A 13,342-nucleotide genomic window follows, 5' to 3' on the forward strand; every position below is an offset into this window, starting at 1 on the left:
CACAACTTATGACTATGTTTCCTCTGGTTTTGAAAATTTTCAGAGTCGCCACCTAATTTTAGGAAATATGAAGCCATTTGTAAAAATGTAAACTCCGCTTTTAGTCTTTGAAACCTGTGAAATTCTAGGTAAGGGTTTTATTTACTCCAAGGGAAAGGTGTGAAGCATCCTTTAGAGCCTATCCGAAGACAGTCTTTAAACTTAGCTTAATTAATACTAGAGGGGGATTATTTAACTATTTCTTATTTATTATTGCCTATTTTAAAGAACTGCTAAAGGATCTAATTTCCTAAGATGACTCGTAAAAATAGCGATTTTAAAGTCATTATAATTATGTAAATAAATGTATGTACGTGTAGAAATGATTAGTGAGATGTATATGCACGTATGAGAAAAAAAAATATGCATGTATGTCTATTTGTAAAAGAAGTAGTTAGTATGCATGAGATGTAAATATATATATATTGGTGACAAATTTTTGTATAAAATAGTATAAAAGGAGAGGATTAGTATGTATGTTTTTCAGAAAATAATGTATACATGTAATGTGTCTATCATATGTAAGTATGCTATTTAATGTTTAAAAAATAACTATTTGTGATATGAGAGTAATATATATGTATAAACATGATGAAAAGTGATTAAAGAGTTAATAAAAGTAAGGTAGTGTAGATATATGTGTATGAAAATAAAGTAAATACCTTGGAGCTCTCGTAAAATAACTTGGGCTACTATACGTGGGCCCTAATAAGAGTATTCTATAAACTTGAAAACTCATACCTGCTCAAATGTTAGTATAAAAATAAAATATATAATTCTAAAAAAAAAAAAAAAAAAACAGTTTGCAACCATTGCTTTCACCCATAAAAATCTGCATTTTATCCCTTTGAAACCTGAGTTGTACACTTCCAAAAATTCACATCTTAGCATTTTGCAAAAATCTATACATGGAACTCTTGTTTCTTCCGCAATCTTTTGAAAAGAAAAGGTTTGGTTAACCATGTTTATATGATTGGAAAAAAAAAAAACATATATGCCTATTCTTTTGTCAAAATAACTGGTTGCAACTTAGGTAGAGTTAACTAAAAAGAACTGAAGGACGATTAAAGCGTTATCCCAAATACACCTAAATCGGAAATTATACCAAAAATGGGATGGGGGGATAAGCAACTAAACTTACTATTATACTTCACCATTTTTTCGCAAGTTCGTACACAAACAAGAAATAAATATGCTACAAATAGAATCCAAAAAATGTTAGTCAAAAATATAAACATGTGTATATAGGTTAATACAGAGTCACAAAATTTGAGTAGAGGAAGAAAGACGGTGACTCTTTTGACGTGAACTAGGGACTGCTATACACGAGTACACGAAGCCGCTACTGATTGCTTTGGTTCTGGGCAGAGAGGGAGTTGTATCACAACTCCAAATGCACTCCCATGTGTTCATGAAAAAAAAAAAGGAAAGGAAAGGATTAGAATATCTTAATTAAAAAAAATGATAAACAACACCAAATAAGGTACAATAATATTAAACAAGCACATCTTCAGCTAATTCACTAAATATGGAAGAGTCAGAGGTGGTCATAATAAAACATGTTATGCAGTAGGACGACTATGGTGATTAGTATCTTGACTTTATAACTTGGGCTACAACTTTCAAAAAAGACTCTAGACGAGATTGTGTTCAAAATACAACAATTTCTGTTAATTGAAACCACTTACCAAAACTTCATGGGAGGATACTGCTTTATAGTCTCAAGATATGGCTGGAACACTGCGAAGATTTTCATAACAATACATTGGCAAAAATAAACGTACAGTTTTTAGTAAAAAAAAAAACATAATCCTTAGCCAAGTTTCCAGCGGTTTAATAAACATTTTTAGGACTCTCAAGACTGTTATGGGCTGGATCAATAGCGTAGGAGGTTTTAAAACTTCAACGTGTTTGTAAATTCATACCATCTTCAACTTGTGAGTGTGCAAAAATAACAAAATAATTACAGGAACCATGTATATATCTAGATTCCTTTCCAAAGGGCATATGGACAAACAAACCTTTACACTCTTTTATATGCTAGTTGAGATACACGAACAAAACACAGTCACTTTATTAATTTTCAAATCATCTTGGCAGAAAGGGTAAAGTCATGTCACTTTCAAGAAGACCTTGCAGGCAAAGATAGTTATCAAACTGAATCACTTAACGTGTAATGAATTATTTTGCTCAAATCACGAAAGGAAGTGATGGAATTAAGGTTAAACCTTTTAAAGAAGAACATAGAACATAGCAATTTAGCTACATTATCACCTTTTTTTTAGATGAAAGAAGAAGCACAGATAGATTTAACATGAATGTTCTTAGTGGTTTCCCCTTTGAAACTCTTTTTAGCTATGTTTCAAACAAGATGAGGAGAATTTTCTAGCAAGGAAGGTTTTTTTTTTTATAACAAAATATATCAGACGGAAATCAGTCATAAAGATATTTCTTTGGACAGACAGCCCTCCTAAATCCCATATCCTCACCTCTATGTAAAAAAATTGAAACAAACAATCCTCCTTTCTACAGACATGAAGAAAATATTTCAACAACTCCTTTTACAAAGCTCATGCCCCATTTAGTAAAGATTCTTATACCCACACTTTTCCAATAAAAGACATACCAACAGACAAAAAACATTTTTTCATAACAACATATATGTATTACCAAATAACTCAACTAAAAAAAAAAAAAAAAGAGTACTATGAACATAGCAGTACATTGCCTCGACTATTAGTTCTATCCAAGTGCTATAAGATTCTAGAGTCATGATGCCTACGTTTTCTTGAACAGTTTCCATATAACTAGCAAAAAGGCATTCTTTCCACCCCGAACTCAAATTCTTTCATGTAAAACTCACAAAAGGGATCAAACATGAGCAGGGCAAGAACTTGGATCGAGCAAAGAGTAAAATGCAACAACCTTTCTAAATCAAATTAGTAAATTTTTCTCCTATAATCAAAATAGTAACCCCTCTTTTTTTTAATAGAATCAGTAACTCTTTGAACAGAAATAGTAGCCCTTTTTATTTTTAACCAAAATAACTACTTTTTATCAAAAGCAGTAGCTTTTGTTTATATCAAAAACACTCACTTTCTTTTCAAACATCTAGAGTTAGCTCAAACTGATTTCATTTTTTAGTAGAACTACATCAAAGCAGCCCCTCCATCTTAACACACAAAGAACTCTATATTTTTTAGAACACTGTATCCAAGCACATATTCCTCAAAGAATTAAATTAACACACACAACCTTGAGACAAAACTGCTTCAATATATTTCCAGGAAAAACTTTATGCATGACATCTAAATTGTTCAAACAGATTTCTATTCGCTTTTAAAATGCATAGCAGCAAATAAGATAATTGACCCACAGGAACTGAACGACAAAAGCAGTGTTGTGAAAGGCGAGCGCCATCAGGCGTGGCGAGGCGAGGCGAGGCTGCCTTTTAGGGCTGTGGCGAGCTCACCTTCAAAAGGCGCGCCAAAGGCGCCAGTGGGTTTTTTTAAAAAAAAAAAAAGGCAATTAAAAGAAGTTGAAAACTTAAATGAAACTTATTATCAAAAGAAAAACAGCTGCTAGGGTTTTTTTTGCCTCCTCCTCTCTTCTCCTTCAAGGTTTTATGGTACGCTCTCTTTCTCCTTCTTCTTTTTCTTCAGTTCTCCTTCTTTCTTCCTCCTCTATTTTCGACTTTTGCTTCTTCTTTCTTCTTCTTTTTTTTTCGACGACGACTCCTCTGTTTCCAGCCACTTCTGCATTTTTTTCCTTCTTCTATTCTCGGATTCTTTTTCTGTTTTTTCTCCTCTGTTTTTTTCTATTTCTGTTTTTTCTCCTCTGTTTTTTTCTTTTTCTATTTTTTCTCCTCTGTTTTTTTCTTTTCCCATTTTCTCCTCTGTTTTTTTTTTCTCAACAGCACCAGTGAGGCAGTGGTTGTTTTGCTCCAGTGTTTTCTGTTCAATAATTGTTAACTTTTGTTATACAGTTATAAACAGTAGGTTCAAATTCAATGGAATCGTCGGACACTAGCAAAAGAGATATAGGTTGGAATTATGGTACCAAAGGCTCAACAAAAGATTCTGTTATATGTAACTTTTGTCGAGGCATTTTCAATGGTGGAATTACTCCTCACAAACAACATTTGATTGGTGGTTACAAAAATGTAAAAAAAAATATACAGTTTGTCCGCCTAAAATTAGGGAAAAAGTAAAAAAGAGTGTTGAGAGTAAACAGTTATAAAAACTCAAATGTTGCACCAAGCATCCTTGGTTAATCTCTCTGATGAGGATGATGAAATGATGGCTCCTCCCTCAAAAACTCAAAAAATGTCATCCACTGCATCATCCACGGCACGGACCGCCAATGTGAAAGGTCCCCTCAATATTTATTACCCGCAAACATCAAAGGGAAAGGGAAGCAGTAGCACGGGAATGTCTGATGCATCCAAGAAGTTGCTAAGAGATCGCACTATAAGTGCTTTTGCAGTATGGGCATATGATGGAGGGCTCCCTTTTAATTGTGCGAATCACAAAAGTTTTGATAAATACATTGAGGCCATAGGACAATATGACATAGGAATGAAACCTTCTACCTATCACGAAATTAGAGTTACTCATCTAAAAAAAGAGGTAGAGAAGATAGATGAGATTATTGAGGAACATAGATTGAAATGGACAGAGTTTGGGTGTTCAATTATGATTGACAAGTGGACAGCACAAAATGGAAAAATGATCATCAATATTTTGGTCAATTCTCCATTAGGTAGTGTGTTTCTTGGGTCAGTCGATGCTAGTGATGAATCTACGAATTCCACCAAGATGTTCAACTTGTTTGAGAAGACTATTGAGCAAATTGGACCAAAAAATGTTATACAAGTTGTTACTGATAATGCTAGCGAGAATGTTAAAGCGGGTGACATGATGATGGGTGTGTACCCGCACATTTATTGGACTCCATATGCTGCCCATTATATCAATTTGATGTTTGGTGACATCTTCAAAACAAACCCGTATGCTTCTGGCGAAAAAAAATAGCTCTAACTTTTTTTATAGCTTATACTATATGCTTATTACTTATTAGCTACTAAAATATTCCTTTTACAGTTTTTCAGAAGGCCGTTAAGATACATTCTTACATAGCAATGAGGCCATTGTTGTTGAACATGATGAGAAGATATACAAACCAAAGAAATTTGGTGAAACCAGCTAAGACAAGATTTGCAACGGCCTTCTTAACTTTGCAAGCTCTTTACATGCAAAAGAAAAATTTGAGAACTATGATCTTCTCACCCGAATGGACAGAAAGTAGATTTGCAAAGGAACTTTTGGGGAAAGAAGTTGTCAGACATCTTACTTCTACATCTTTTTGGAATGATGTTGTTAGGGCACTTAAAGTTGGTTCTCCTTTGATAGTAGCGCTTCACTTGGTGGATGGAGAAAAAAAACCATCAATGGGCTATATTTATGAAGCAATGGATAGAGCCAAACAAGCTATTGAAAAGGGTTTTCATGGCGATCGGAAGCAATATGAGAAAGTTTTCGAAATCATTGATCGGCGGTGGTCGGACCAACTTCATAGACCTTTGCATACAGCAGGCCATGTTTTGAACCCGAGAATGTTTTACACTAATTATCAAAATAAGACTTTATTAGGAGAAGTGTGGGACGGTTACCTTGATTGTGTTGCTAAGATGGTCCCTGATGCGACACAAGATGCACTAGTCAAAGAGCATCATATGTACAAACATGCAATGGGGAGTTTTGATAAGCCTCAGGCTATAAGAAACAGAGACAAAACATCATCCCCTGGTAAGTGGGTTGATTTAGTTATTTTATAGCTTTACTTAAGTTATTTGACTTATTTATAATTATTAAACCTTTAATTTTTTTTATAGCTGAATGGTGGTCGGTATTTGTTAATCATACTCCAAACTTGCAACAGCTTGCCATAAGAGTATTAAGTTTGACTTGTAGCGCATCCGGATGCGAGAGAAATTGGAGCGTGTTTGAACATGTGAGAAGAAGATTTATTATATTCTAATTTCTATATACATTATTATTAGTATCTACTAATTAGTTTCTACAACTTATGCACAGATTCATACCAAAAAGAGGAATAGGCTTGAACTATCGCGTCTCAATAATCTAAAAGTACAATAGAACATTGAGGCGTCGTTACGATGTTGGCGATACCGTTGATCCAATTCTATTGGATAATATCGATGAAGTAAATGAATGGTTAATTGGATGCCCCGAAAATGAAGAAGAGGAACTAGTATATGAGGGATGTGATCTTGATTAGGGTACTGTTTCTAGGGCGTCTGGAGTTGAGGAGAATATCTATGGTCTTAGGGGCAGTTCTTCAAGTTCAAGGTCACATAAAAAGGGCAATGAAGTATCTACTACTACAAGCTCAAGTCGGTCTCGGTGCTTAATTGATGAAAACTCCGAGTCTGAGACCGAGACCGAGCCCGAGGAGGAAGAAGATGAGGAGCAATATACTGTTGAGAATCTTAGATATCAAGAATTTGGAAATCTTGAAGATCTTGAATTTGAATAGACTTTTAGTATTGCACTATTGCTTGAATTTTAGTATTGCTTGTCTTATCACTCATGAATTATTGAGTCATTGACTCATTCAAGTTCTAGACTTTTAGTAGCTACTATCTACTTTTAATTTTTGAATTGAAATATTTGCTAATATGTTATTGCTAGTGAGATTTTGATTATTTATATATGCAATTAAATATTTTAATTTTTTGGTATTTATTGGCACCGCACTTCAAAAAGGCGAGCGGCGAGCCTTAAGGCGAGGCAGGCACTTGTCGCCTTTTGTCGCCGCGTGCCGTTCAAAACACTGGACAAAAGAAACACACCAGGTGCGTATCACCAAAAGAAGGTTCAGGCTTTACATTATGGCCGGATGTAGCAGCACATTACCGGATATCTAGCAGATTACATACTTTCCTTCAAAACTAAGAGGTCTGAGAACTTAAAGCCAACTGGAGAAACTAGCTATTGTTTATTTTCAGAAATAAATTATTAAGAAGGTAGCACATATGCATCAGCGAATTAACTCATCTCAATGAGGGATCTCAAGTTCACAAGTACACCCTCTAATTTCCAAAGGTTTTGAATAAATTGCCCCAGATTTGACTCAAACCTAGCAACTGATCCTGATTAAACAACTCAAGCTACAGATGAGAATCTTTTACTTCCACATTTTTTAAGTTTTAACCTGTTTTTGGCTAATTCCTATAAGTTGACAAACAATATGGTAAGGCCATGACAAATTAACAAGTTAAGAACTATGTGCACAACGTTTACATCAAACTGGGACAAGCCGCACATGCTGAGACTTTGCTCATATTTTATGAAAAGGGATTTTCATAAGAACACGGCCATCACCACCTATGGCACTTCACGAAAAGTTAGCAGTTCTACTTTATGATTTCAGAATTAACATCTAATGCCTTTTGTAAAGAAGAGGCAGGCTTATGTAGACTTGATATTAATCACATCAACAACAAAGAAAACCATTAAATCAGTCATGAAAACATCGTAATCCAGTCTATTACCAACACACCCTAGCTTCTTCACTTTATCCAATTTAACTAAGCAAACAGGATACTTGTTATCCCTTCTAGAGACAGATTTAATCTTCACGAATCAGTAACTTTTCCTTTAATCAAAACTGGTAACTTTTTCCCTGATCAAAACAGTAACCTTTTTTTTTCTATAACCAAAATAGCAACTTTTCTTTAATCAAAATGATAACATTTTCTTTTCAGCTATATGATATCATCATATATTCACATATTTGGTTTCTACACGGAGTCACGACAAAACAGTCTTTAAGAGTATTTAAAGAAAGAAGATATACAAAAGCGATAAAGTTACTTCAACAACAGCAAGTTTCAACTAATGCAAATTTATATAAGTCAGTGGTTTCCTTCCTAAACGCCCTTAGTTCGTATTAGCCTTTTACAAGCTACTTTTCAGAACGGAGTGGTAAACGCATAGATTGTGATGAGCACACCAAACAGAAATTTAGTTGCGATGGAATTATTCGCATAATCGATAGGTTACGTAGTTATTACTCTTAAGCGTTATTAGTTTACGTAACCATTTCATCTACTATCTTTAAAACAAGAACAAACCCAAAATGCACAGAACACAAAATGAACTAGCACAAATAACCAAACGATTACATTTTTATTCTATAACTGAGAATGAAACGAGAGGTGAGGGTGTTTACATGTTTAACCTAAACTATTCAAAGTTCACACCAAAACCTCATTTTTCCTTCTAACATAACGAAATATTAACTAAAGATAAGTTTTGCACAACTACTTTACTATCCTCTACATTTGCTAGTTTTTAAGAATAAAAACACTAGTAACTTAGTCATGAACACACACTTAGCAGTTTTGGAATTTCAGGCAAGGAGCCAGTTCAGTTTGTAAAACAACACTCAAAGAAAAGATATAGTACTATGTTATCCCATATATTTTCAAGGAAAACAAACAGCCCAAAATGATCATAATTTCAAGTTTTATCTCTCTGGATTTCTTAAGTGCCAGCTCTTTTATCACCTTTCCGAAATACGAGTTAAAATGAATACTAGCAACAGAAAGTTAGACAAACTATATGGTGCGGCCTACATCCATTAAATTGAATCAATAGCCCATCGGCTTTCTCAAAAATCCTTCTTTTGTTTTTGAGAGCCCCAACTTAGAGTAAAAAACAAAAGAAGGATTTTTGAGAAAGCCGATGGGATTTATTTGGGGTTGTTCAAGAGGGAATTTCCAACACTTGAACCTGTCTCAAATAGCTCACTACGGGCTTCTATTTATAGCTAACAACTGAGGGTTTCAACAGCTTCACATAGAAGCTTGAATTCGAAATTCAAAAATAAGGAAAAGGGGGGAAATCTCTGGGAAAACATTTTCAACAAATGAGATGATGAAAATGGGGATGGAACTTACCCATGAAATCACACATGGAGCCTGCAAGCTTCAGAGATGGAGTGTGAGGAAGGAGAAGAGATATGTGAACGGATGTGAGAGGTGAACAACAAGCGGATTTTGTGGGATATGACTAAGGTTTTGTGCCAGGTTGAAGAAAGGGGTCGTTTGGTATAGTTGAACAGAAAGGGATCGCTTGCTTCTGGTTATTGAAGATGGATTAGGGACTTAGGGGGTTTTTGTTGTAGGTGTTTGGGCCGGGTCAGTGGGATTTTGGGTTGCTGAGAATTGCTTTCAAGAAATAAGGATTGGGCCAAGTTTAAAATTAGCTGAATTAGTTTCTAATCTTACTTTCTCTAATCCCTTTTTTACTTCAATCAATTAATTAAAATATGCTTCTTTATCCTAATTAATTCTCGCAAAATGCATACATATATAAATTAAAATATAAGCAATCTAATACATATTTAGTTTCAAAGTAGAGCAAAAAATTATTGATACAACAATAAGTAGGATCAAAGAAAAAATGCCAACAACAATAGTGATATCGGAATATCAACATTATTCTCGAGTGATTTTAATTATAAAATATCATGTTTTAGTAATTTTTTAAGGAATGATAAACATAATCTTAATAATATCTCAAAAATTAGTCTGGTAATTAGCGAAAATATTCAAAACTTATTTTGGGGAATTTTCAGGACTAAGAAGCATAGTGAAATAAATTAAATGAAAAGGAGGGCCAAAATTGGGTGTCAACATGGTTAATGGTACTAAAACGTGAAATATGATTAACAAACGGTTATTAATAGTATTCCTTAAAACTATTTTCTACGCTTAATAAAAAAAACTAAAAAAACCTTTTTTCTAAACTCGGGTGGGCTTACGTAGTGTTCTACTTAGGTTAAAGCCTTCGGGTTTTAACCTAGGTGTTCTTGTCCAAAACCCAAAATGCCCAATTTTGAGCAAAACTCTACCATTTTTATTTCTTGAAAAATGAGTATTTCTTGCATAAATGACCAATCTTTATTTGCGGAAATATAAACAAAAGCAGTTTTATCAAAAAACAACTTATATCTACAAGGCATACTATTAGAACCCATAGGTCAATCGTATTTTACGGATCCTTAATACCGGGGTGCCTAACACCTTTCCCGGGGAATCACCAGAACCCTTACCTAGACTTTGGTATAGATTGGTTTCTTTTAAAACTTAGTCGTTTTAAAAAAACTCTTTCCAACTGATTTTCCTAACTTACCTATAAGTTAGGTGGAGACTTTAAAAACGATGTCCATTTAGAGCACCATCCACGTAGAAGTATTTTTTTTCTTTTTTTCCGGTACGATTGACAACCGTACTTTCCGGGACACTTTACTTTTTAAATGAGGCAAGTGCAAATACGAATCGAAAAAAATAGAACCTCTACAGCTATTAGACTCGTTCATTGAGGGAGCTCGTGAGAAATGGGAAGGATAGTTCAGAGGGTTACATGGTCTCCATGTTTCAGCGTTGGGTTGTTCGGAAGTGACTTCCGCTTCGTCAAGGCTTTATAATGGTGAGTGTGACACTAGTGTACCAATGGCGGGTCGACGATTCAGTAGCGGTAGAGTATTAGACTTCGGTATGTGATGACAAGTGTAAGTTCGGTGATGACCATCCAATGTGGGCAAACGTATTGTGATCGCGTGTAATAAAGAAAAAAGTTGACAATAAAGACATGAAGGAATACTTTTGTGCAAAGCGTGTAGCGAAGTGGGACTTCATAGAACATCTTAGACATGAGTACTTTTCGTGATATTGGGAAGAAAAAAATTAGTATCTGACATGGTTGTCAGGATAAGGTTGCAATTGATGCGAGGGAGAAATTCATGTTCGGTTGTGAAAGGTAAAAGGGGTTCGGCATGACAGAATGGCACCGATGGAAGATATCTTCTGAGCTATGGTTATTATAGAGTATTGAATCTTGTGGAAACAATTAGGCATGGTTTGGTAACAGTCGTACTTACAGGTTCACGTGATATCTCGGGAATATGGTACTAAAGGTCATTCTTGATATAACCTTATTGATGTTAAAGGACTACTCTGTTATTAAGTGAACGCTATGGGTACATCTTTTGATCGATAAATTTGATTGGGTTGTAGACCTCTGAGGAGCTAGTAATCGACTGATAGAAATGACTTCAATTATGGGCGAATGCAATGAGTTAATGACTTGAGGAGTTACTGGTTGTTTCACTTAGATTTAAGGAGAAATATGGATATTATTTTGTGGTTTGTTTGGCTTAGATGGATGATTAGTTTAGAGGATCAAGTGGATTTGAGTGTTTGTTGGTTGACAGTAATAAAGAGATTTGAAATGAAATATGGGAACTGAAGGATTGCAATGAGGCATCCTTCTATCAGGTTCAGGGGATTAAGGTTCGTAAGAATTGAGGTGAGGTAATATGGGTACTTGAGTCGTGTTTGGATTACGGGAACATTATATCATGATGTATAGTAAGGGATGTGACCGATAAGGTTGATTTGTGTCTTCGAGGTTAAGGGCAGAAAGGAAATCGTTGAAGCAAGAGTTAGTGATGTGAGAGCTTGGTTGCGATTGGACAATGTAGAGTGGGCTTGAGAGTTTATGGATGAGTTGTGTCACGACCCAACCCCGTGGGCCGTGACTAGTGCCCGAGCTAGACACCCATACGCACTTACTTACCAAATCAGCATATCAACGACTTATCCATATCCAACATATATTAATTATTACAGATATTAAGGGCAGATGTTATCTTAAGCGGTCGCACATATCAAACACATCATATAGGAGCCGCCAAGGCTGTCGTAGAATATATCGTCCAAAGCATATACATAAGTATATATATACATACAAGCCGTTAAGGCTGTCATAGCAAATAGGACCGCTTAGGCGCAAATCACAGACATAACCGAACAATAGCGACCCATGACCCACACATATGTCTACAGGCCTCAACAAACATAACAGAATCATATGACGGGACAGGGCCCCGCCGTACCCCTGAATATATACATACACATGTACAATGAAAGAGTTTGTATCAAATGTGGGCTCCAGAACAAGGGAGCACTCCAAAGCAGCAGAAAGATGACCTAAGCTGTCGGGTCACTCAAGTGAACGTCTGTACCTGCAGGCATGAAACGCAGCCCCCGAAGAGGAGGGGGTCAGTACGGAAAATGTACCGAGTATGTAAGGCATGAAGTACAGTACAGGGGATCGTAGCCAAAAATAGAAACTTTCCAGAACCAGTATGACTGTGTAAAATCATCAGTACGTTCCCTCTATGTAAAGAAGTAGTATATTTCAAATCAAGAATCATACACATATACATATATATATACATATATACAACGTGTCCCGGTCCTTTAGTGAGGGACTCGGTGAATAAGGTCATGCATATCAACATCATATACCATATGTACATATAACATGTCCCGGCCCTTTTATGAGGGACTCGGTGGATGGAATCATGTATGTCAACATCATGCATCATGTATACATATATCGTGTCCCGGCCCTTTATTAAGGGACTCGGTGGATAGAATCATGCATGTCAGAATCATATACCATATATACATAACGTGTCCCGGCCCTCTGTTGCGGGTCTCGGTGGATAAAGTCATCATATGCCATCCTGGCCGCCATCCCCGTATCATCAAATCATCATATACATATACATATACATATACATATACATATACATATACATATAACATGTCCCGGCCCGCAAATGAGAGGGACTCGGTGAATAATGCAGTGGAGTACGCACGAGAACATGTCCTGGCCCGGGCTCAGTGAAATCCAAACTGAGGCTTGCACGAACAGAATAATGCGAAACCATATGCACATAAATCAAGAATCGATAGACAAACATACTTACCGACTCCAGAAGGCTCAGAAACAAGTTTCGGGTCAATCCGACTTAGTATGAGAAAGTTATGGACGTTGAAGTACAGAACCTTCTACGAGCATTTCAGAAGTCATTTTTTGGAAAATCGAAGCAATACTCATATCAAGTATCTTTCGGATATCGTATAGATCAAATCAAATATAACTTTTAGAATCATATGCACATATCAAAGTATATCAAAGACTCGATGGAATAGTCGGACGTGCTAGCATTTGAAAAATCAAGACTCTAGTCATATCGATTATCTTTCGAATACCATTCGGAAACATATCAAATAGACCTTCAGACATCATAAATACGCATCAAAATCATATGGAGTAGCTTATGGAAATCAATAACGTTAGCCATCCTAGTGGCTCTAAGAGCAGGATTTTCTTTAGAATCATACATATACGTTATTTGC

At 35.6% G+C, this 13,342-nt stretch overlaps 1 long non-coding RNA gene across 1 annotated transcript; it reads right to left on the reverse strand.

Moving 5' to 3' along the window:
* Positions 1-3,556: 3,556 nt before the first annotated feature.
* On the reverse strand, positions 3,557-9,198 carry LOC132635849 (uncharacterized). The gene is made up of 2 exons (XR_009580781.1): positions 9,026-9,198; positions 3,557-3,992 (listed from the first exon to the last, which is right to left on the reverse strand). It is a non-coding gene; the product is annotated as an uncharacterized LOC132635849 (long non-coding RNA).
* Between the last annotated feature and the right edge of the window lie 4,144 nt (positions 9,199-13,342).

This window comes from Lycium barbarum, chromosome 4 (assembly GCF_019175385.1).
Source record: "Lycium barbarum isolate Lr01 chromosome 4, ASM1917538v2, whole genome shotgun sequence".
In the NCBI taxonomy this organism is placed as follows: Eukaryota; Viridiplantae; Streptophyta; class Magnoliopsida; order Solanales; family Solanaceae; genus Lycium; species Lycium barbarum.